Source organism: Colius striatus, chromosome 3, assembly GCF_028858725.1.
Source record: "Colius striatus isolate bColStr4 chromosome 3, bColStr4.1.hap1, whole genome shotgun sequence".
Lineage (NCBI taxonomy): Eukaryota > Metazoa > Chordata > Aves > Coliiformes > Coliidae > Colius > Colius striatus.
This window is the reverse complement of record NC_084761.1, coordinates 15,345,195-15,366,659: the sequence shown is the minus strand read 5'-3', so window position 1 is coordinate 15,366,659 and position 21,465 is coordinate 15,345,195. Positions and strand designations below refer to the sequence as shown.

General features: G+C 55.8%; 1 protein-coding gene across 1 annotated transcript in view; it reads right to left on the bottom strand.

Moving 5' to 3' along the window:
- RAI1 (retinoic acid induced 1) overlaps positions 1-13,359 on the bottom strand; it is a 74,283-nt gene extending 60,924 nt beyond the window's left edge. Inside the window, exon 1 of the mRNA XM_061993668.1 lies at positions 13,271-13,359. The gene's annotated coding sequence lies outside the window, so the exon portion shown is untranslated. The remainder of the gene's footprint in view (positions 1-13,270) is intronic.
- Between the last annotated feature and the right edge of the window lie 8,106 nt (positions 13,360-21,465).

Sequence of the window (21,465 nt, the reverse complement as noted above, 5' to 3'; positions counted from 1 at the left end):
TGTTGGGAGACTCCAGCCTGGACCAGTGTGCCTTAGTATGCAGAGGCTCAATGAGCTTTACAGTCACCATGGCAAGAGATGGGCTTGCACCACCAATGTGAATCATCTGGAAAAAGCAAACCTCTTAGTGAAATGGCTTTGAGGCAACCACCGCACTCACGTGCTGACACCAGGCTGTTCCAAATCCACACCACAGCCCAAGCTGTATTCCAAGGCTCCATCCCCAGAATGGGACAGGGATGAGTCCAACCCAGACAACCCTTCTGCTGCAGCTGCAGCCTCAAGATGCCCAATTCATGCCCTTGCATCTCTGCCAGAGGCCAAATCTGCTCTTGTAGGCTCCAAAAACAGGTCTGAAATGTCCAGTCCAGATTCCTCTGTTATAAAGCACAGCTCTGAAAGCTAGAAATGGAAGCTAAGAGCTGTTAAACACATAGACCCACCCACTGGAGAGCTGTGGAGGCTCATCCCTACAGTGCACTCTCTGTCCCTCTGTCTAGTCCAGTTCGTAAGTGATAAAAGCGTCCATGACTGCAGCTCTCATCTGGGAAGAAGAACAAACAACCCAAGCACATCTCACCACTGGGAAATGGTTTCTAAGGGTCTCCAGAGATATCCTCTTTCCTGCGCTCATTCCATTAGTGCTGTGCATGCTCCATTGTCCCAGTCTCTCCCTCCTTAGTGGTTACATCCTACAAACAGATTTCGAATCCCCTGTAGCTATTTGGCCCACGTTGATAATAATTTTCCCTCCTTGAGCACCTTTTATCTAGAGATCTCGAAGCATCTCCCTGGCATGAATACTCATCAGTTTCTCCAGCACCACGCAAGGAAGGGTTAGCATGGCTACCTTTCAGAGCTGAGGGGAAGGCAGGCACAGCGCAGTTAAGAGATGCAGTCCTGCCAAGTGGTGCAGCCTCTCGTGCCCTGTGGAACAGCACAGGGATGGTGGTGTTCAGCCCTCTGTCGAATTGGGCTCTAAAGCATTTGCCAACAGCGTCGGTGAGAGGAAGAGATCTCAGGTTTGTGCCTGAGTCACCAAACTCTCTGTTTTCCCTTCGGTGCCTACAGAAGTCGACAGAAAGTCTCCTATGGATGGGAGAGCTCACGCTTTCTGAGTCAGTTGAAATAGCTTTTGTAAAAACATATTTTTGGGGCAAAGAGGCTTTTACTGCACAGCCGTCTCGATAAACCAAGGAGCCGGGCTTTTACCCAGCAACAGGCTGAGAGAATGACTGATGGAGACCATGACCCCAGTGAACCACAGCCTTGCTCCCCCAGTCCCTTCTCATTTGCCTTTTGTGATTACAATTAGTAGTGGGGGCCGGCAGGTGGGGGAAAAAAATAAAATAAACTAAAATAAAAGGCTCCCCCCCTACCCCACTGCCACCCCCTCATTGTCTGCATGAGGCTGGCTGAGCCTCCGCACGCCGCAGTCCTCTGCCCATTGTACTGCTGAGAACATGCAAACAGACGCTCTCGGGCGATGGGTTTTATTGAACGCAACTTCAATGGCAAATGGAGAGGAAAGGGGGGGGGAAGGGTTGAGAGGGGAGTTAAAAAAAAAAAAGCCTTGAAAATCCATGCCAAAAAAAAAGAGGTGGGGAGGGTGTTTTTTAATGCAATCAATGGCTCCTTCCTATAACTCTGCCTGTTGTGAGGAAATTTCTTTCCAGTAGCAGCCAGCAGCAGTCCCAAGGCTGTGACATTGCTGTAACGCTTGGAGCTCAGCTCTCTATCTCTGGCAGCAGCCCCGTCTTTTTGTCATTATTGGCTGTGATTGCAGGGGGTGCACGCCAGCTCGCCAAGCGCTGAGATATTGCTGTCTTCCCCTCCCTCTGGACAACTTGCCCTCGGAGAGGAGTTTGGGAGGGCGGTGGGGAGGAGATGGGGGTGAAAGGGGGAGCTGAATTCTCTCTGCCTCCCCTGAGGAAGCTCCTATCCAAGCCCACATGGATAGGTAGAGGTCCCCAAGGCCCTTTCGGAAAGCTCATTAGGAAAGTAGTGACAGATGCATTAGCTATTAAAAAAAGGGGGGGAGGGGGAGAGAAGCTATCATAGAACTTTAGAAAAAAAGCAGCAGCAGCCGCCCGACAGTTTTATTGCTGTCAGATCCTTTTTTTTTCGGTGGGCACGTTGCAAAGCAGGAGAGGTTTGGGTAAATATCTGACGCATGCAAGCTCTTCTGGGCTGTCAATAAGCCAGCCAGGGTATTTCTCACACCCCCAGGAAGCAGCTGCCAGCTCTGCCTATTGCCACTGTAGCCGCTCACTCATTCTCCCCATCCACCCCAGCACCTCTTGGAGAGGAGTTTTTGGAACGGGCACGTCCGGCTGCACACAAAGCTGTGGGAAGAGCCCGCCAGGATGCCACAGGGGGCCAAAAAAAAATGGGTGTCAGCTGCTGCCATCTCCAAGCTGCAGCTTGGGAAGGACAGGTCTTGGCATGAGATGTTCCCTCTCTATCTAAGCAGAGGCCGCTGAGATGGTGATAGAGTCCTACATGCCAGGACCTGCTGTCCCTGCAAGCTCTGGCAACGCACTACATGGAAGGACGGGAACAGGTCACATTGTGCAACTGCATCAGACGTGCAGTCAGGCTCCCGGCTCCAGCTCGGGCAGGAGGAATCACCACACCGCAACACACCTGGCAGCAGCTGGAAGCCAGAGAGATGTGTGGTGACCAGGCACAGGGTAGGGTGGGAAACGGTGCGGACTGCAGGAAGACTGGATGCTCTGGGTGGCAAACAGAGGGGTACATGATGGGGAGGCGGGATCAAGGGGATGGTGTGGGTTTGTTTCCCCTCCATCCTATGAAGCAAAAAGGCCACCACCGCTCCCACACCTGCATGAAGAGCAGAGCTCAGGTAATAAGAGGAGAACAACAGATGTTGCACCTGCATGACGGCTCCCGAACAGTGCCAGACGAGCTGGAATTCACATCTGAGCCACAATGGCGAAGCTCTTCCCACAGACAGCAGCAGGAAGTGGGGATCACAATGCCACTTCCACAACCATCAGATCCTGCCTCCACGCACTGCCTTTTCCACAGCCCATCCTCATCACTGCAGGACACTCACACCAGCCATGAGGAAGCCCCCTCTGAAACCTCGGCATCCCTCAAAAAGGGACCCAGTTACTTCAGAAGTAACCGGGAGGGGTATCGGAGGCAGCTGCCAGCCCACCACAGCCATATGACCTCCTCTCCTGCCACCTCCCAGCTGCAGTCAAGAGGCAGAAACCTCACCGGAGGAAAACAGCAGCAGCAGAAACCGTCCCCCTCGGTCGAGTTTTAAATGGCTCTCGGATCCCTTCAAACAAATCTAAATGCACCAATCCTATTGTGTGCATAAATCTTTGCACCAGGGCCTGCACGCCTCCACACTATTGATAAAGAGAAATGAGTCTTAAATATTTAATGAGCGAATAAACCCGTTAAGAGGATATGATTAACTGCACGCCACAGCTCTGCATTTAAGGTGTCCCTGCTGTACCTTTAGAGGGGTTTTATTTTTAAGGGAAATCGGCAGCAGCAGCTGGTGGAAGCGAGCAGCCAGGGCGTGCGGGTGCCGCGCGAGCAGCAACGCCGGCCCAACGCACCACTTCGGAGACATAAATATGCCACGGGAGCCCGTGCTGTTAACAGGGGGACAGGTGGGACCCCATTGACTCAGCCCCTTGGCAGTGGGCAGAAAACAGAGCCAGGGAGGTTTTATGAGAGGTGGCAGGAGCCAGGCTGCTGGTTAGAGAAAACATCTGAACTCTGCACCTTTCCGTCTCGTCTCGTGGCAGGAGGGGGCTGCTGGGGGGGGATCAGGAGACCTTGGAGCTATTTCCAGCCGAACCGGGGAGCTGGAGTGTGACCTTGGGCAAGTCACTTACGGTCACTCTCTGCCTGAAGTCGAGCTCTGCGTGAGACAGCCAGAGTCTGGTCTGCTGCGGGTGCGGATCAAAGCATTGTGTGGAGCCAGGCTGGTTGCACGTTCCTTCCCTCTGCCAAGCTGGCAGCAGTCTCGGCCTGGGGCCGGAGCACTGAGCAGGACCAGGGTCAGAGCACCAAGTAGGGCCAGGGTACCAGGGCTGGAGCACCGAGGAGGACCAGGGTACCAACACATCAGCCCAGAGCCAGGGCACCAAACAGGGCCAGGGTACCAACTCACTGTGGCATGCCCACCACCCCACAGGACATTTCTCAGGCACGCAGAGAACTGTCGGTGGAAGACTTTATGAAACTGAGTGCTATAAATGGCCCCTTTCTATGTGACTTTTTCTGTCTCCACATTATTTTGATCATTATTTTAACCAGAGCGAGGCCAATAATACAAAAACAAACCACTGTGAATCATCACTCCAGTTTTTGGATATGTTAAATTTAGCTGTTTTGGTGCCACCTTTTTGTTTATATTCTCCAAGTGTTTCTTGCCAATAAGTTACCGGCAGGGATTTTTGGCCAGGAAGGGGAGTTAAAAAAAAAAAAAGGATAAAGACAGACTGTTAGTTTTAAGCAGCAACTGGAGATATTGGAAGAAAGTGAATTTCAAATTCTTAATTGCAACAGTTCCCTCCCCAAACCTCAAGTCTAAAAATTAAGCCTGTCCAATTGGGGAAGCCAAAATTCACCATGTGATGTAAGATCCCAATTAAAACAACTCTCATTCTTGAGACCAAGTATTCACAAAAGAGCAAAGACCGCGAATTATTTGCAGAAATTATCTGGAGAACAATTTTGAATAATGAATACGACGGTGGAAATCGCAGTCACTTTGAATACTTAATGCGACTACACAAAAATCACCAACAATTTGAGAACAGAAAGAGAGGTGAAATGCGCGGAATAGATCATTTATCACAGCCCTGCCACCGTCAGCGATTATCACATACAAATGATGCCCCTGTATGGCTGTAAATGCTGCAGGAATTAGCTATGGTGACTGACGGACAGATGGAAGTCATGCTTGGAAATACACCTAATCGAAGAGGCTGTGCTACCACGGCCAAGTAAAGGACCACACGCCTGCGACCTGGTATAAATCAGGATGAGAGACCTCAGGAAACGGGATGTACAAAGCAACCCCAGGCCAGGAGGAAGGGATGCTGTGGGTGACGCAGCCGAGCGGACAGCAGCTGTGGAGGAAGAGGCGCGTAGCCCTGACACACGCTGGCTGCATCCCAAGAGGCTCTAGCGCAGGGTAACACCAAGGACGAGAGTCGGGACTGTGTGACTGAGCCTGGTAGCAGGGTGGGAGGTGCCTGCTGCCCCCTGTGCATGGCTGACGAGTGGGGAGAGGAGTAGGTAGGTCTGGTATCAGGTATGTCTGGGTAAAACACAGGCAGATGCTGCTTTGCCAGATGCTGTCCCTGAAATGGGAAATAACCATCTTTCCAGCCAGGGCCTGCGAGCATCCAGACATCTGTAGGCTCTGAAGCTGAGACCCAGGGCTCCACCAGGTCCCACTCTGTCTCGGCTGCTACTCCTCAAGCCCTGGGTTGAGCCAAGCTCTGCCTTCACTCCCTGAGCTGCTTCCATAGCCACCTTTGATGCTCAGGGCGTGCAGGACCAGAGAAGCAAGCACCTGCTAAATCCTGAATGGTCTCTCCTGCCTAGTAGCCAAGCTCCACCTCTTTATCAGATTTACTTTATCACAATATCAGCTTTGCATTGCATGTACTGGCACTGAGCGTGGAGGCCAAACCCTCACCAGGATTGCTCTTTTGCCAGTGGGGTTCAGCTAGGAGAGAGGAGGTGAAAGGGTAAGGCAGGGAGAGTCTGGGGGGCAGGAGTAAGTAAAGAAGGTGAGAGGGTGACCGTGGGGTGCCACAGCAGGGCCCAGAGGAGCTGGGAGAAGGCATTACCATGGGTAAGCTGGGCAGGTGGCTGCAGAAGACACGGCACAATCGTGACACTGTTGAGACAGAAAGGAACAAGAGCTCCTGAACAGCACTGATGGTAGGGTTCAGCCACGTCGCTTCAGTAACACTGCTTTTACCTCTCTGGTGCACAGTATCTCTGCAGAACACCTGTCCCTGAATCACCACACCCTGGGATCCATGGTCTCTGAGGGATGCTGCCACTGACTTCAACCCAGGCAAAACCTGCTCTTGCAGAGCATGAAACTGCCCCCGCGCCAGGCAAAGTCTGCAACCACCGTTCAGGCAGGGAGCTGCTGGGCCTCTTCCTGCCCAAATACTGCCTGCGAGGCAGCGCAGCAACGGTCTGCTAGAGATGGAGCTTTTTCACATCCCAGCCCGGTCAGCTGACATTTATCAGGGTAACAAAAGGTTACAGCCCGATCACAAGACAGGCTGACAATGCATCTTCCCCTTGTGGGGAGGAAAGTCAAGCACCAAAGTTGTAAAAGGAGTCCAGTCATCTTTTGTATTTTCTTCTGCCTGCAGTTGGGCATGTGGGGAGATGGTTCCTCTCATCTTCCTTTGAAATGAAAGAGGAAGGGAAAATGCAGAAAAATCTGCATTTTTAGGTGCAAGAATTAAAAAAAGAGAAATCCCAGCAGTTCTATTAATGTTTCAGGTAAAATATTCCCCAAAGCTTCTGTTGTGGTACTCTAAGAAAGCAGAAGCTGGATGTCTTGAATTCACTTAAATTCAGGTTGTTTCTATCAATTCACGCCAGCGTTTCAACAAGCTGGGCTGCGGATGCACAGGAAAGCCTGGCTGTTACATGCCTGGGCTGAAGCATCAAGAGAACCACTCAGGGGCTAAGAATCATTATTTGTTATTAACTCACCTGGAATCTGTGATTTCTTACATATTATTTTGCTACTTGACTGTGGAGCAAAACAGCTCTTTAAAAAACAAAGGGGGAAAAAGGCAATTGTCCGCCAGTGTGGGATCAGCTTTCCAGTGGACTCCAGCAGGTCACCAGCAACCCAGATCAAAGGCAATTGAAGACTGTCCTGGTGGCTTCAAGGTTTTCTTCTCCTGCTCCTTTATTTGCCACAGATTCCCTCTCTGGGGGCACCAACCAGCCTCCACAGAGATGGTCCTGCCCCCAGGCTGGGGCCAGCGCTGGGTATTGGGTTTAGCTGTTTTCAGAGCGTGGGTGTTTGCTTCACGTCTCCCCGCAGAGCAGAGTCCCCAGTTCCAGGCAGGAAACCACTGCTGCTCCTGGGCAGCGAATCACACGGGGAAAATCAGTTTCTCCTTCTTTAAAAAAAACCCCTCAGAGTGAGGAGTTTGTTCTGGAGAGATGGAGAACTGCTGAGATCTCACAGGCTCTGCTCCTGCCCGTCCGACAGATTCCCCCCAGCACCAATTTGGCTGGTACAGCCGTAATGATTTCTTAGGAGTAAAGATTTGTTGGGGTAGTGACTTAAGGTCCACAGGGCACTTTCAGGCCCCAGCTCTCTCACAGTATTTGCGTGTTATCTCATTGACTTTGCAGACAGGGAAACCAAGGCACAGAGTGGAAAACGACGAGGCTCCAGCAGTATCTCCAGCTGCAGCGCTCGGGTGCTTCGACAATGCTGCCCACATGCTGTGATATCACCCACAGCCTGGCTGAATTTCCCCAACACCCCCCAACGAGGAGTCTCCTGCATCCCCTCCGTCCCCAACTAAGCTGCCAAGAGGCACTGGCCTCGGTGTCTCTCTCCTGAGAATCAGTTTCTGTCTCTGGCACCCACTGGGTAGCTCTCCTGGCAGCTGGGCTCAGGGTACCACCTTTCCCCACACCATCCCCGGGAGGGATGTCACGGCAGGGCTGGTGCATCTCCACTGCGGCTGGTGACAGCAGGGTGGACAATGACATTTGCTGCAGGAGCCTGACATTGAACCCAGCCAGTCAGAACGGCGGGCGTTTTGCTGGCAAGGGTAGCGGCTCTGCTCCGACACCATCAGCGAGGGGACAGGAGAGGGAGGGGAAAGGAAAAAAGCCGAAGCAGCAGCCAGACAGCTGCCTCTTCCTCCTCCTCCTTTTGTGCAGAAATGTGGTTTTGTTTGTCAGTCAAACAGATTGTTTTCTCCTTCTTTGCAGGCCAATTGTTTCTGCTCCTGCAAGATAAGGGATTGAAAAGGCCTGTATTTTTATGGCACTGAATCTAGGCCCTCTGAATTGGAGGGGAGACATCAAGTGGGAGGAGATTCCTGTTCAAACCAACACTCCTCTCCCCAGTTCCACTCTCCAATCCTATTTCCACCCCCATTTTCCTTCTTTCTCCTTCCTTCTCCTGCCTGGAGCTGCTTCTCAGCCCTGTCTCTCTTTAATCTCTGTCTCTCTGGTGGACTCAGGAGGTTTACTCAGCTTCGTCCTCTTTGCACCATCTGCTGAAAAGAATCCAGCTGTCCCCTCACTGCTCTGTCCAGCAGCTCCTCCTGCCATCCTCCCCCTGAAAAAGGGCAGAGCGAAGCTGGTGCCTCTGCACATGTACATCCAGACAAACAAAACCCAGGAGGGGATTTGTTTCTTTTCTGTGAAGGTTTTGCCCAGAAAGCACCTTAGAGAGCCAGACCCCAGTGTGAGGCAGGAGCAGGAAGCAGAGATGAGGGAGGAAAATGATTAACAAGAGCAAGCTCAGGCCAGGATCAGACAGCAGGTTCCTCTCTTGGCTTCCAGAGTGGGTTCAAGGAGCATGTGTCCAGCCTTCTTCCTTTCTCCTGTCGTGCCGTCCCAAACCCACAATCCAGGCAGGATGCTGTGACTGATGTGATAGTGGAGAGCAAAAATACCAGAGCGGTGACCACCGAACAATCATCAGCATTGTATTCACGCCATCAGGGAAGGTCCCTAAGCCAACAGACCTGGAGAAGGTCCTTGCTCCAGGGATCATCAGGGCTGGAGGCAGCCCCCAGCCTGTGTCCCAAGCATGAGTCCTCTGCTCCCGTGTGCTCATCACATCACGCTCCGTTGTTTGGTGCTGAGGACCGGAGGGAGGTTTTGCATCCCCTCCTCAGGGGATGAGAGCCTGGAAGGGGGCAGCGTGGTTCATATCCAACTCATAAGCCTGTCAGAGCTCAGGCTTGAGGACTGAGATTCACTCAATTAATTTTGCTTTGGCAAAAAGTCCATTTTTATTGCTATTTCATGCCTTCAGTATAGATTTTCCCTGCTCGTCTCAAAGGGATAATAAAACCCGACTCGTTCTTTTTATAAAAGTCTCACACTCCCTCTCTCACCAGGCTCTGTGTTCCCCAGCTAGAGATGTAAATTTAAAGGGGAAATGCTGTCATTTCAAACAAAACAAAACCAAAAAAAGCAACTCGGAAAGCCCATCTTTGAGCATATTCCAGCTCTCAAAACTAGGCCGTGCAACCAAAGCAAAAACCAAGCGTCCGCCTTCTGGCAGCCAAGTAGCCTCCCCCGCAGCGAAGCCCACCCTCCTGCCATAGCCCAGGGGTGCCCACAAGCCACTCTCCATCTTGCACGGCTGCCAGTGGCCCTGGGCTTGCTGGGACCTGTAGTTTTTACCGGCTGGGTGCTGGTGAGTGCAGGTGGCAATCACTGCTCAGAGCCGTCTCTTTGTGCTCGGCCATGATGCTGGCTTCCCAGCACCTGCACCTGCCTCCCTCCTCCTCCTCTGCACTGGGCCTGGGGTGAAAGCCTCACTGCTGCCAGCTCCAAGCAGCTGTACAAGCCCTCCTGGGGAAAATCCCAAATCTGCATGGTACTGAGTGGCAGGCAGGTGGATTTTGAGTGTGGTTTTGGGCAGGTGGTAGGGCAGGACACTGGCAGGACGCTGCTGCTCCCTCCACTCCAGCTGGGATGCATCCTGCCTGGCCTCTGGAAGGGCTGTAGCTGTGGAACATCCCTCCAAAAGGTGAAGAAGATAAAGGGAAACTGCCTTTCCTCTGCCTCGTGTCCTCCCGTGGGGTAGACAGAATGCAGCAGAAGCCAAGTGGCATTGCTGGAAGTCTGTCATTAGAGAGTGGCAGCAGTTGCCAGGGACAGAATGAGGTTCCCAGCACCTGCAGCTTTTAAGAGCAGGTTAGACCCAGGTATTTGCCTGCCACAGCTGGTCCAGCCCTCTAGGATAGACTCAAGACAGTTTCCTTCTGCTTTGGCTGCACATCTGATTTGGTGATGTGCATAAATCCACCGTGGTTGGGACTCTCCCTGACTCGGCTGAAGCCAGGAGCGGATCCAAAGCGGCTCGAGGCAAGAGGAGAGGTGTGTGTGTGCCTATGCGGCGCAAGCCAGCGTGCTGCCCTGTGCCACAGCACAGGACCCTACCAGCCACAAATGGGATGAGGGTTGACAGCCAAACCCTACACATGCAAATGTTTCTCCCTTTCTTCAGCCTTTTCCCCTTTGCCTGTGTCTCACCATGACGCTGCCTGCACGCCTCGGCTGCCGGGAACTTGTGGCCCTGCCTGCATCTGGCAGTGCTGGCAGCACCCACGGCGAGAGGAAACCCGCAGCTCACACTGATCCTGCAGGTGTGCCTTCAACCGACAAAAGTTTTAGGGCAATTCATGCTGGGATGGGCAGGAGAGGAAAGAGGAGGTTGAGGAAACCCCCGGCGATATCACAGTCCCTGGCTAACTGACGGCCCATCAGCTCCCGGCTCAGCTCGCCGTGCCCCTGGCAAGGCTGCAGCGTAGCTCCAGCAGTTAAAGTTGTGCCATTTCCTCTGATGGCAGAACAAACGGTCCTTCTGCGCCGTGAGCTGCCAAGCCTGAGGGATGCTACAGAAAAGAATTCTGCAGCCCCCTCATTTTGGAGGAAATCAGTTGGGGTGCCTAGATTTTCCCCACTGAGCCTTCCCAAACTTGACCCTCCGGGCTGGAAAATCCTTAGCGAGCTGTGACAAGACAACCTCTGCAGCTCAGGCAGAGGCGAGAGATGATTAAGACTGGCTGAAATCTCACAGGACTCTGACGTCTAAGAGGCCCTGTGCAAGACAGAGAAACACCCCAGGCTGCTTCTTGCAACCCATGACTCCCCTCACCTTGGCACGGTGCAGAAGGGAGACCGGCAACTGAGCGAGGCCAGGAACCAGGTCATTGCCGCTGGTTTCCAGGCAGCAAAGGTTTAGAAGAGCAGAGGATCATTTAGCAGAGCAACAGTGACGGTTCAGAGCAGAGCCTTCAAATTACACGCTACAGAGCACTTTTCCTGCCTAAAAGGTCTCTGAAATGACTGTGGCGGCTCTGAAACGAAGCACTCTGTATGCAATTGTTCCCTGGGGCTTGCAGAGGAGACAGAGCCAGGAGAAGAGAGGTGGGTCTGCAGTACCCAGCATGGGCAGCTCCTCATGAGATGAGGATGCACACATCTTATAAGCTCCACAGAAGAGCCGTGCCGCTTCCCTAAATCTCCCCATTAGTTTCTACCGGTCATGGGGGGGTTGTTTGGTTTTTTGTCTGGTTGGTTTTGGTTTTTTGTTTAATTTCATTTCTCACTTCCTGCCTTGAACTTCACACAGCTCCCAGCCCTGGGCTGCAGAGCTGCTGCTCAGGGTGCTGGTGCCAAGCCCCACACACATGCCCACGCTGAAACTCCTCACCATCATCACCCCTGCCATGACTTGAGGCACACCGCAAACCCGTGTGGAACAGGGAAGGAAGAGCACTCAGGGGGAACATGTCCTTTTCTCCGTCTCACTTGGCTCCTTCCCATCCTTCTCCACTCCATCCCCCAGCAGCTCGAGGTCCATTTTCATCAGACAGTGACAGATACCAGGAGGTACAGTCTCAGGACCGGCTGTGTACCTGACCGTGTGGCACCAGGGCACCACACACAGCCAATCTCTGCCTTGCCCCCCACGGGTCTCTCCACCTTCTTCCACTGATGCATGAGTGACTACACTCATATCTGCAGAGCCATGGCACTGCTTACCCACCCGGGGAACATGAGCTGCCATGCCAGGGAAGTCAGTTGTAGGGTAGGACTGCTCTGCAAAGTCCCTGCACCCAGAAAAAAAAGCATTTCTGGACCCTCAAGGAGGCTCTAGCAATGCCCACAAGCTAAAGCTGAGCTGGGAGGGCCCTCCAAAGGTGCTGGCAAGACCAGAGATGCTTTCCCTCCACCTGCACAGGGCCCTAGGAGAGCTCCTCCATGTAAAAACCTCACTGTTGTTATTGTTCCCCCAAGCCATCACTTTGGGAGGTCACCTGAGGGCAGGCAGCCTGGGCACCGCTGGGAGTCAAAGGAAGAGCAGGGCAGGAACCAGTGGCCATAAGAGTTTTTACAAAGCCAAATTTGCTCACATCTAAGGGACGGCAGCATGTTCCATCAAAGACGGCGGGGAAGGAAGGCGCACCCCAGCAGCCCCCCACTCTGACGTCAATGAACACGTCTGACAGGTCTGCGACACCAACCACAACACTTCGCCACTGGCCAGAAAGAGCCCTTGGGATGCCAGCCCCTGGGCCAAGGGGTCAGCAGCTCTGTCACTAACCCCGGTGGCACAAGCACCGGTGGGCTTGAGCTGCCATTCCAGCTGCACATCTCCAGGGGGTGGTGGGAATGGACACAACACACACACACACACACACACACACACACAGAGGAATTTAGCAGCTTGAAGGCAGCTGCAGCAGAAGGGCTCATGGGGGGGTGGCGGGGGGGCCGGGGCTTCCAGCCCGCCTGCCTCCGGGGAGGGGGGGCTTCAGCTGCACGAAATCCCCCCTCCGCTCCCAGCTGGCAGCACGGCAGCTACCCGTGGGCTGCGCACATCCGTGGAGCCGGGGGGGGGGCAATAAGCCCCTCGCTGCCCCCCTCGTGACGTCACCGACCTAGGGCCAGGCTCGCGCTCTGGGGGTCGACGAGCGCGGGGGGTGTCCGGAACGCGGCTACGGTTGCGAAATGTGAGTGCGGTGCGATGGGAGCGCGGGAGGAACGGAGCGCTGGGCAGCGCGGAAGGACGGGAAAGAAGGGAAAGGAAAGGGACGGAAAGGAAAGGAAAGGAAAGGAAAGGAAAGGAAAGGAAAGGAAAGAAAAGAAACGGAAAGGAAGATGCCTGCGGCGCGGCGGGGACGCGGTGCCACCGGCACTCCAGCGGCAGCCGGAACACAGCGGGCCCGGCGGGAGCTGCGGTTGCAGCCGCTGTTGCGACGCGAAGCTAGCGGGGCGGGACCGCGGAGCCCGCGGGCTGGCCCCCCCCCGCGACCCCACACACCGATGGGGCACCGCGGGCTGCGTCCCCGGCCCCGCTCGGACGGACCCTCTGCCCTCCGCCAGACAACGGCTGTCACCCCTCGCCCTCCCCAGGCCGCCGGCCTGCCGGGGCCCCGCCTCGGCGGCAGGGGCAGAGCCGGGGCCCGCCCGGACTCCCCCCACCCCCTTTCCCCCCGCCGCCCCGGAGCCTCCTTACCTGCCGGGCAGGGCCCCGCTGCGTCTCAGCGGCGGCGCTGGGCGGGGGCGGCCCCGGCGGCCATCCCCGGGCGGCCGCGCCGCTCTCCGCCGCGCCGTGCGAGCCGCCTCGGCGGTGTCAGCGGGCGGGAGCCCCGCGCGGCGCCGGGAGGGAGGGGAGGAACGTCGGGGGCATGACCGAGCGCCGTCGGAAGTGCACGCGCGCCCGCCGCCCTGCCCGCGACGGCGGCGACACCTGCCGGCCGCGCCGCGCCTCGCCGCGCCGGGCACCGGCACCGGGAGGGGGGCGGGGGGGCGGCGGGCACTGCCGGCACACGGGGCGCCGGGACACTGCGAACCGGGGACCCCACGCTGGGCACGGCACGTGGGACGCAGGGACGCTGCACAGGGCAGGGATCCGGTCCCGGGCGCCGCGGAGCGGGGATCCCACGGCAGGCGCTGAGCGCGGCGCGCGGGGCACCGGGACGCTGTGAACCGGGGACTCCGCGCTGGGCACGGCACATGGGACGCGGGGACGCTGCACCGAGCAGCTACCGGGCTGCAGGTGCTGGGCGCCGAGTACCGGGCGCTGGACGGTGGCACCGACGTTGGGTGCGGGGCACCCCGCTGGGCAGCCCCCCGCCGGGTGCTGGTGCGGGGCAGCGGGTGCTGCAGGGCAGGATGAGGTCCCAGGCACTGCGGGCTGGGCGCTGGGAACGGGGACCACACACCAGCTCCTGGGTCAGGGCTTGGATCCGGACTGGGATCCGGGTCTGTGTCTGGCTTTGGAGCCACGTTTTGATGTGGGTTGGACCACACGTGGGTCTGCGTCGGGATCTGGGTCTGGATTTAGGTCAGGATTTGGATCTGGGTTTGGATCGACATCTGGATTTGCATCTGGAGCTGAATTCAGATCCTCATTCGCATCTGGAACACGAATCTTTTGGGAAGGATGGAGGTGGCACGTCCGACCCCCCGGCTCTCCGAGCAGCCCCTGCAGCCACAGTGGGTGCACAGAGCACCATCACATCATGGGGCACCAACTCCCCAAGGGTGTTGCTGGCCTTCCCCACTCCAGGCTGTTTGGGGAGCCCCAGGGGAACTCTGGGGTCTGCAGCAGCCCTGGCAGGAGCCCTGGCCTCTGAGCTGAGGGGAGGGACAAAATGGCAGCGGTCCCGCTGGCCTTGGCTGCTTCTCAGCAGCACGTCTGGGGCTGAACGTGCTCCAAGGAGGAGCTGAGGTCAGGGAGGGGGGCGAGTGCAGGAAACATATTAAGCGAGGAAAATTGGCTGCAGCCAGCGCTACTGCCTAACGCTTGCTCAGGATTTTCCTCTCCATCAGGTATCTGTGCAGCAGTTGCATCTCAGAGGGGTCCCCAGCCGCCAGCACCAGCTCTGCAGCGAGCAGGATGGCACCCGGGACCCCTCCTTGCTCGTGTCCCCACCACTGACACTCGGTTCTGGCTGCAGCGACATGTGCAGGTATTTTAACAGGAAGATTCTGGGCTCTCCCAGTTTATAATCCTGTTTTCCTATTAAAAGAAAAGCCCGTCTCTTATTCCCGAACGTGAGAGCCAAAGCCAAACTATGAGGAAGTGCCCTGTGTGCAGAACATGCTGTGAAACGCACAAAGGAAACGAGGCAAAAACAGTGTTTTGCACGTTTTTTTTAGCCTCGTTTTAGCTGGGACTTGGAACCACAGAAGGGAAATCTTTTCCAGCAGGATGTGCACGGCGGGGGGGGGGGGGGGGGGGGGGGGGTGCCTGGAGCTGCCGGTGTCCCTTTGGAGCAGGGCCACCTGCCTGCCGAGGAACAGCCGCATCTGGGGGTCCCTGCTTTGTCCCCGAGGGGTGTCAGACCGCTCGGGGGTCCCAGCGACGCGGGCTGGCGCAGCCTGTGCCCCGTGGGGCCCGTCGGGCGGGAACGGCGGCCGATGGCAGGAAATACCTGCTGCTCTGCTGCTTCCCCGGCCAAAGCGAACAAGAGCGAGAGTGTTTGGAGGGCGGCTGCGGCCGCGTGTGGCAGGAGGAGCCTCCGAGGGACACACGGGCCATTGTTCCTTGAGTGCGCGGGGCGGAAATTGAGATGGGCCCGTGGTGTGCCGCCATCCCAGCGCCGCTGGGGCCTGATCCGGGCTGCGAGAGACACCCGGGAGCTGTTGAAGTATCAGGCTGGGAATTTGTTAACCTCCATGTCTCACGGTGGAAGTGCTGGTGGCAGCGGTGGGACAGGCCTGGTGGGACAACGCGCTTCAGGAGGCTCTCCTGCTCCTCATGGCTGGAGCGAGGCATGTGCCCAAGGACTTGTAGCCTCTCCAGAGCTCTTATGGGTATCTGCCGTGGCCCTGCGGTCCTACTGCTATCTGCCTGTCTGCAGCCTTGCAGTAACCTGGAAAGACATTTAACACGGTCTGGTTTGGATCCACGCTTTGCCATTTCTTTAAGTGCTCCCTGGTGTTTTCCTTTCGCTTGTACAGCACCTTTTCCCACCAGCGCTCCCCCGTTTCTTGAAAAAGGAGGAAAAAGCCTTGCAGAATGCGCCTAGCCTTGCAAATCCCTAATTACCCTCTGCACGTCCTCGCAAATGGGCCTCCCTTTGCGCAGCGCTGCTGTCAGCAGGGAAGGGCTGCAGGCTCTCCCCATAGCAGCCAGTAACACTGATCCTCCCCGCTGCCCTTACAGGGAGAGCAAAGAGGGGCTTGTCTTCCTGCTCCTGCCCCAGCTCCCAGCTGGCTCTGCCCCCCTCCCTCCAGCACCGGTCCACACATCAGCTTCCAAATCCAAAGACCTTTTTTTTGGGGGGGAGGAGGGAGGCTACAAAAAAGGGGGAGAGAAGAGAAGAGAACGTGCTGCTCTCCTTCCCAGCCTCGGCGCTTTGCCCTTTCTCAGGAACTGGCCAGATTGTTTCCATTAGGAGAAGCTGAGAATCCAAGTATTTGTCAATGGCCAGGAGAAGATTTGCTGATCGTAACTGCTGTGCCTTAGAATAATGTGGAGAGAGGTGCTTGGCGTGTAACCATCCTTTTATGGTAAAATTAGGGCTAAACGCTGGGCAGATTTGCATTTGAAGTTGATTGATACGTGGCATTAATGCACGCCAAGATAATTTTGTATTTTGAGATTGCTGAGCAAGGAATAATTTTTATTTTGGGTCAAAGATAAGGGCATTGTGTGGAGATGAAATATGCAGGGTTTTTGATCTGTGTCACAGGCAGCGCGTTTCTCTTTGCAGGGGAAGGTGATGGCAGGCCTGCATTAGCCATTCTTGCCCTCGCTTTTAAGTGCTTTGGGTCTGTGCCCGATGCAAAGAGTAATCCCCTGCTGTCACTTAACGCCAGGACGCAGTTCCAACTTTCTGAGCTTTGGAGTTTCCCATTATTTAAAAAATAAATAAATAAAAGGAAGAAACCTCTGGTTTATTTATTTTTTTTGGTGCAGGCAGAAGGCTGTGCCACTGAGAAACATCAGCTACACAGAGCAGTGCAGCTTCATCACGACGAGAAACGTGTGGGGAGAGTGTTGCCAAGCCAGCGATGCTGTCCACCTCAGCTGGGCATCTGTGCCATTTAGGGTAGGGGATTAGCCTCAACTCCCTTGGCAACTTGGTAGTGGAAGAGAGGGGCTTGGAGGTTCTCCAAGCCACAATGGCCAAGGAGCTGGTGGCTACTTTGGTAAATGCATCAGCACAGGGCACCTCTGTGTGGACATGAGAATTTATCCATCCATTCATCCATCCATCTGTCCATCCACCACCCATCCAGCTCCCCAAGGAGGGTGGCTCCAGGAGAGTGGCTCTCAGCTGGAGCAAGGAGGCTGAAGCTGATGCAGTTCCTGGGATATGAGTAGCTCTGATGAGAGGGAACAATGAGGATGTTAATTAGACAGGCAGTGAGATCCTCAGGTGCAGATAACTCAGCAGAAAGCAGTTTGCATGAAGGAGATGGCATCGTGTCCCAGAGATACAAAGTGAACCCCTCAATGTCCCTTCTTGCCCCCTTGATTGGGTCCCAGGGCCACCACAGGCAGCAGGGCAGGGGCTGGTGACAGGGGGCTGCATGGCAAACCCCCTCCTCTGCCAAAGCAAGTAGTGGGAACTAAAAAAAGGACGGGGAAGGAGGAGGGAGCAGAGCTGAGAAGCAAAATAAGCTGCGCTACAAAACGCCCCGAGCAGTCACTCGTGCTTGAGGCCATGTCTGCCGTGTGGCCCAGTGGCGTTTTCCAGCCCTGGCAGGAGATGCCCGGAAGGGTGGGAAGGGGAACAGGGGCGAGGGAAGGGAGGAGATGGCCCTGAACGAGCCAACGTGTGTTCCGGCCTTAATAGGCTTCAGAGGCTGCGGGGTGTTTCAGGGATGAAAGCTGCCCTGGGGCCCCTCCCAGCGAGCAGCAGCGCTGCGAGGAAGCTGCGGGCATCGCGTTTGTCTGGCTGGCGACTTCCTCGTTACACGGAGAATGCTATCAACAGGAAAAAAAAGGCAAAAAAAAGCAAAACCTACAACAGCAAAAAATACAGCACCAGCCCCCCTCCACCCCCCGCCCCCCCTGACTCCACCACCCAACAACAACCAAGAAAGGCAAGATCTTTCACAAGCCCGGAAGATGTCACCATAGAAACAGAAATCAGACCCACTCCAAGGATCCTGCCGCCTGGGAAGGCGATAAAATGTTTTCTATCGATTGCTGTCGGGAAAGTCACTGCTGATAAGCCATCCGAGGAGAAATGGAGTGGGAACGCAGGGACGTGGGAGCTCTTCAGATGAGCCTCCAGATGGTCCCTCGGTTGCCCCTGTGTGGTGGTCGGGGGCTGAGGGACTCCAGACTCACCGGGGGCGGCTGCTCTGCCCCAGGCGGGTGCCAGCGTGTGTGTGCAGAAGAGGGAGGTGTGAGTGTTTCGTGCCTTCGGCGTGGTGATGTGTGCGTGCCCTGGCTGTTAGAAGCATGCAGTGGAAAGCCCACTGCCTGCATTCCCCTTTGCCTTTGCAGCAGAGCGGCTGTTCCCAGTGAAAACACATCGTGTCGGGATGGCTGGCAGAGGCAGCTGAACTTTCCCTCGGCTCCTGGTGTGGAGGGTCTGGCATCCTCTTGCCTTCCCTTGGTAGTGGCAGAGCAAAGCCCCGTCGTGCCCACCAGCCTTGTGCCTTCACAGGACCCAGGTCCTTGGTCCCCGTTTGAACGGAGGCAGCTGCTCTGCAGCTGGAGCATCCCTGTGGTTGTGGTGCTGGCTGGGAGGCCGGGATCTTCCCGGCGGCTCTTCCCAGGGCACAGCGCAGCACCGGGGCCTGGCTCACGTGCCCTTTGAAGAGATGGAAAATCCTATTATCTGCTCATTCTTCTCACAGCGTGAAGCCTCAGAGCATTTAGCAGCAGCAGCAGCAGAGTGTGGTCTGCTGCCTGCAGCCCCAGGCTGCCTCCTCTCCCACCCACACGGGAAGGTCTCTGGGTCACCACAGATGGGCATCGCCTTCAGATCCCCTGATCCATGCCATAGCTCAAGGGTACAGCTCTCCCCACAGTACCATTTGCAAAGGGGTGGAAAGGATGTGCATGCAGGGAAACGGGGTGGGGAGGCTGTGGGCTGATCCCCCAGCTCCGTGGGGAGCTGAGGCCACCACTGCAGCCTGCAAAGCCTCATGTCATTAGGGCTGGGAAGGTTGGTAACCCATCTCATGTACTCCATCCCCGCGGCATCTTTGCTGCCGGTAATTGGCAGCAATAAAAGAGGCAGTTAATCCAGGCCAGCGTGGGATGCAGGCATGTTGATGTCTGCAGTGAAAGGCATCCTGGCAAGGAGGAGCTGGGGAAGAATATGCTCCCGGGCACGATTTGCAGCCCTGGAGAGCTGGTTGGATGCCACGGGGAGCATTTGCTGGAGGTTTTGTTAATGATGCAGGCGCAGCCTTCCCAGCTTGGGCTGTGCTAAAGCCCTGGCTCGCGAAAGCTGAGTCTGTTTGGCTTGAACTTAGACCAGCTGCTTTCCACTGGCTGGTGGGTTTTTGTCTTGTTACTGGGTGGCTCCATGTGGGAGATGAACAAAGGAGTAGTTAGTGGTTGATTTCACCTTGGGGGGCTTTTTTTTGGAGGAGGAAGGAAGGGTTAAACGAGGTCTTGTTACTCAGTTATTTTAGGATTTTAGTGCCAAAGGGACTGCAAGAGGATTTCTCTGCTTATGGGAAGTTGAAATGTAATCAATATTGACAAGAGCCACTCACCAAAACAGGCTCATTGGCTAATGAAAGTCAGACCTGGTGACTCCCTGGGGAAGGACGGCTTTGGGAAAGGGGAAGGAGGTGCTGGGAAAGCCAGGGCTCCCATGCCTCTGTTTCTTATGAAACCAGGCTGCACTTAGGGTTGATTTTCCCAGCACAGAAAGGCTTTGGCTTGTTTGCTTGGTAAATGGAGGATACCCAAGACCAACCTTTGTGATGACGAAGCAATGGGCCCCATCCCTGCCCAGGGACCTGGCTCCACATCACTCAAGGCACCAATGTCCCTGTGTCAGGCAGAGGCTGTGCAATGGCAGCAAAGTTATCCCCAGACTGATGGCATGGGCTACAGTGCAGGGCTTTGCCTTCCAGCTCAGACCACAGCTGGGGGTCCCCATGCACTGAAGTCTCTTTCTGTGAGCAGAGATGTTTCCATCTAAGCCAGTCTCTTGAGGTTTCTAGCATTGATTTAACTTAAACACTCACTGAGATGCTGGGCGAAGAATGTTTTGTGTTTTCCCCTCTATCCTTGCAATTAAAAGCAGAAAATAGCCAAGACCTCTCTGAGACCAGCCCCTTCTGACAGCGTAGCACATGGAGAAGAAACCTAATTTCTGTGGTTAGCAGCTAGTATTTCCCTGTCTCTGTGTGCCCTGGAGCCAAGCTGAGCTTGCTGTCACAGTGATGGGGACTGCCTAAAACCCCATGTGCACAGCTGGGGGCTGCCTGGCAATTTCCCTGGGCACGCAGGGGACCATCACAGGGCTGAGCCACAGCCAGTGTGACCTTGAAGCACGCTGATACAAGTACAGCTGCCTCCCGCGCTCCAAAATCACTCACCCAGACCTGCTGGGCAGACTTCCATCTGTTGACCTCCTATGTGTCCCCAGCATCCTGGAGAACCATGGAAAACAGCCATCCCAGGTGTTATCCTGCTCCATCACAGCCCTGGTGCAGTGCAGTGCAGTCCCTGCTGTGAGGAGGAGGCAGCTTCCTTTGTTGGCCACTTATTTTCTCCTTCAAAAAGGCAGCGTGGCATCCCCCAGCCTTCTGGTGCAGCCGCGGGGCTGCTTCTGGAGCAGGGGGGCTGAGCGGGGTGCAGTTGGAAAGATTTTGATCCCCTGCCAAGCCCGGCACAATCCCATCCAAGTTCACACTGGCAGATAATGAGCTTTAATGAGCAGGCCACACTAATTGGTAAGTGATCCCAGAACCGTCTGTGGCAGAGGCGAGGGGTGAGCAGCAGCAGCTCCGGGCAAGCAGGGAGCCAGGGCTGTGCAGCCCGTGGCACTCCGGAGGGCAGGGGTGCCAGGGCTGCCCACAGCAAGGGCTCTGCCTGCCAGCAGGACCCTGAGCCAGCTTTACAAGCAAGAGCACGAGCGGGATTCACAAAAATCTCTGTCTTTGGTGCCCAGCAAACATCACCAGTGTGAGATGTGTGGGCACAGAGAGCCGTGGCATAGATAGCCATGCCATAACCAAGCCTCCTGCTCTGAGCTCTGCAGGGAGTGAGCAATGGGGCACAGGGAGCTGGGGGCTTTCACACTGTGGGGTGGGGAGCAGCCAGGGGCCGGTTGGCACCCGCAGCCCTCAGAGCCAGAGCAGGGCAGGGTGAGGCCGGGCAGACGTATGGTGCTGCCGAGGCAGGCCTAATCGGAGATGATTGTAAATTCCCCTCTCAAATGGAGTGGAAAAATGCTATTAAGCTAATCTAACATCACGGGGGAAGGAGGCTCCGCCACTGAGGTCCCCGGGGAATCGGGCCGTAATGAGGGGAAGGAGCAGGAGATGACAGCAGCCGGCATGTTCAGGGCGGTGGGAGCACAGACTGGCTCAGAACCCCCCAGCCCTGCTTTGCTGGGCTCTGCCTCAGTTTCCCCATGTGGCCAAGGGGCAGTGAGCTCTGCTCCAGCAGCAGTTTGGAGACCCCCTCAGGGTCGAAGGGCTAATTCGCCATCGATCCACTGTACAGTCAGGGGAAGCTGAGGCACGGGAAAGCTTGCCAGAGTCTCCCAGGTC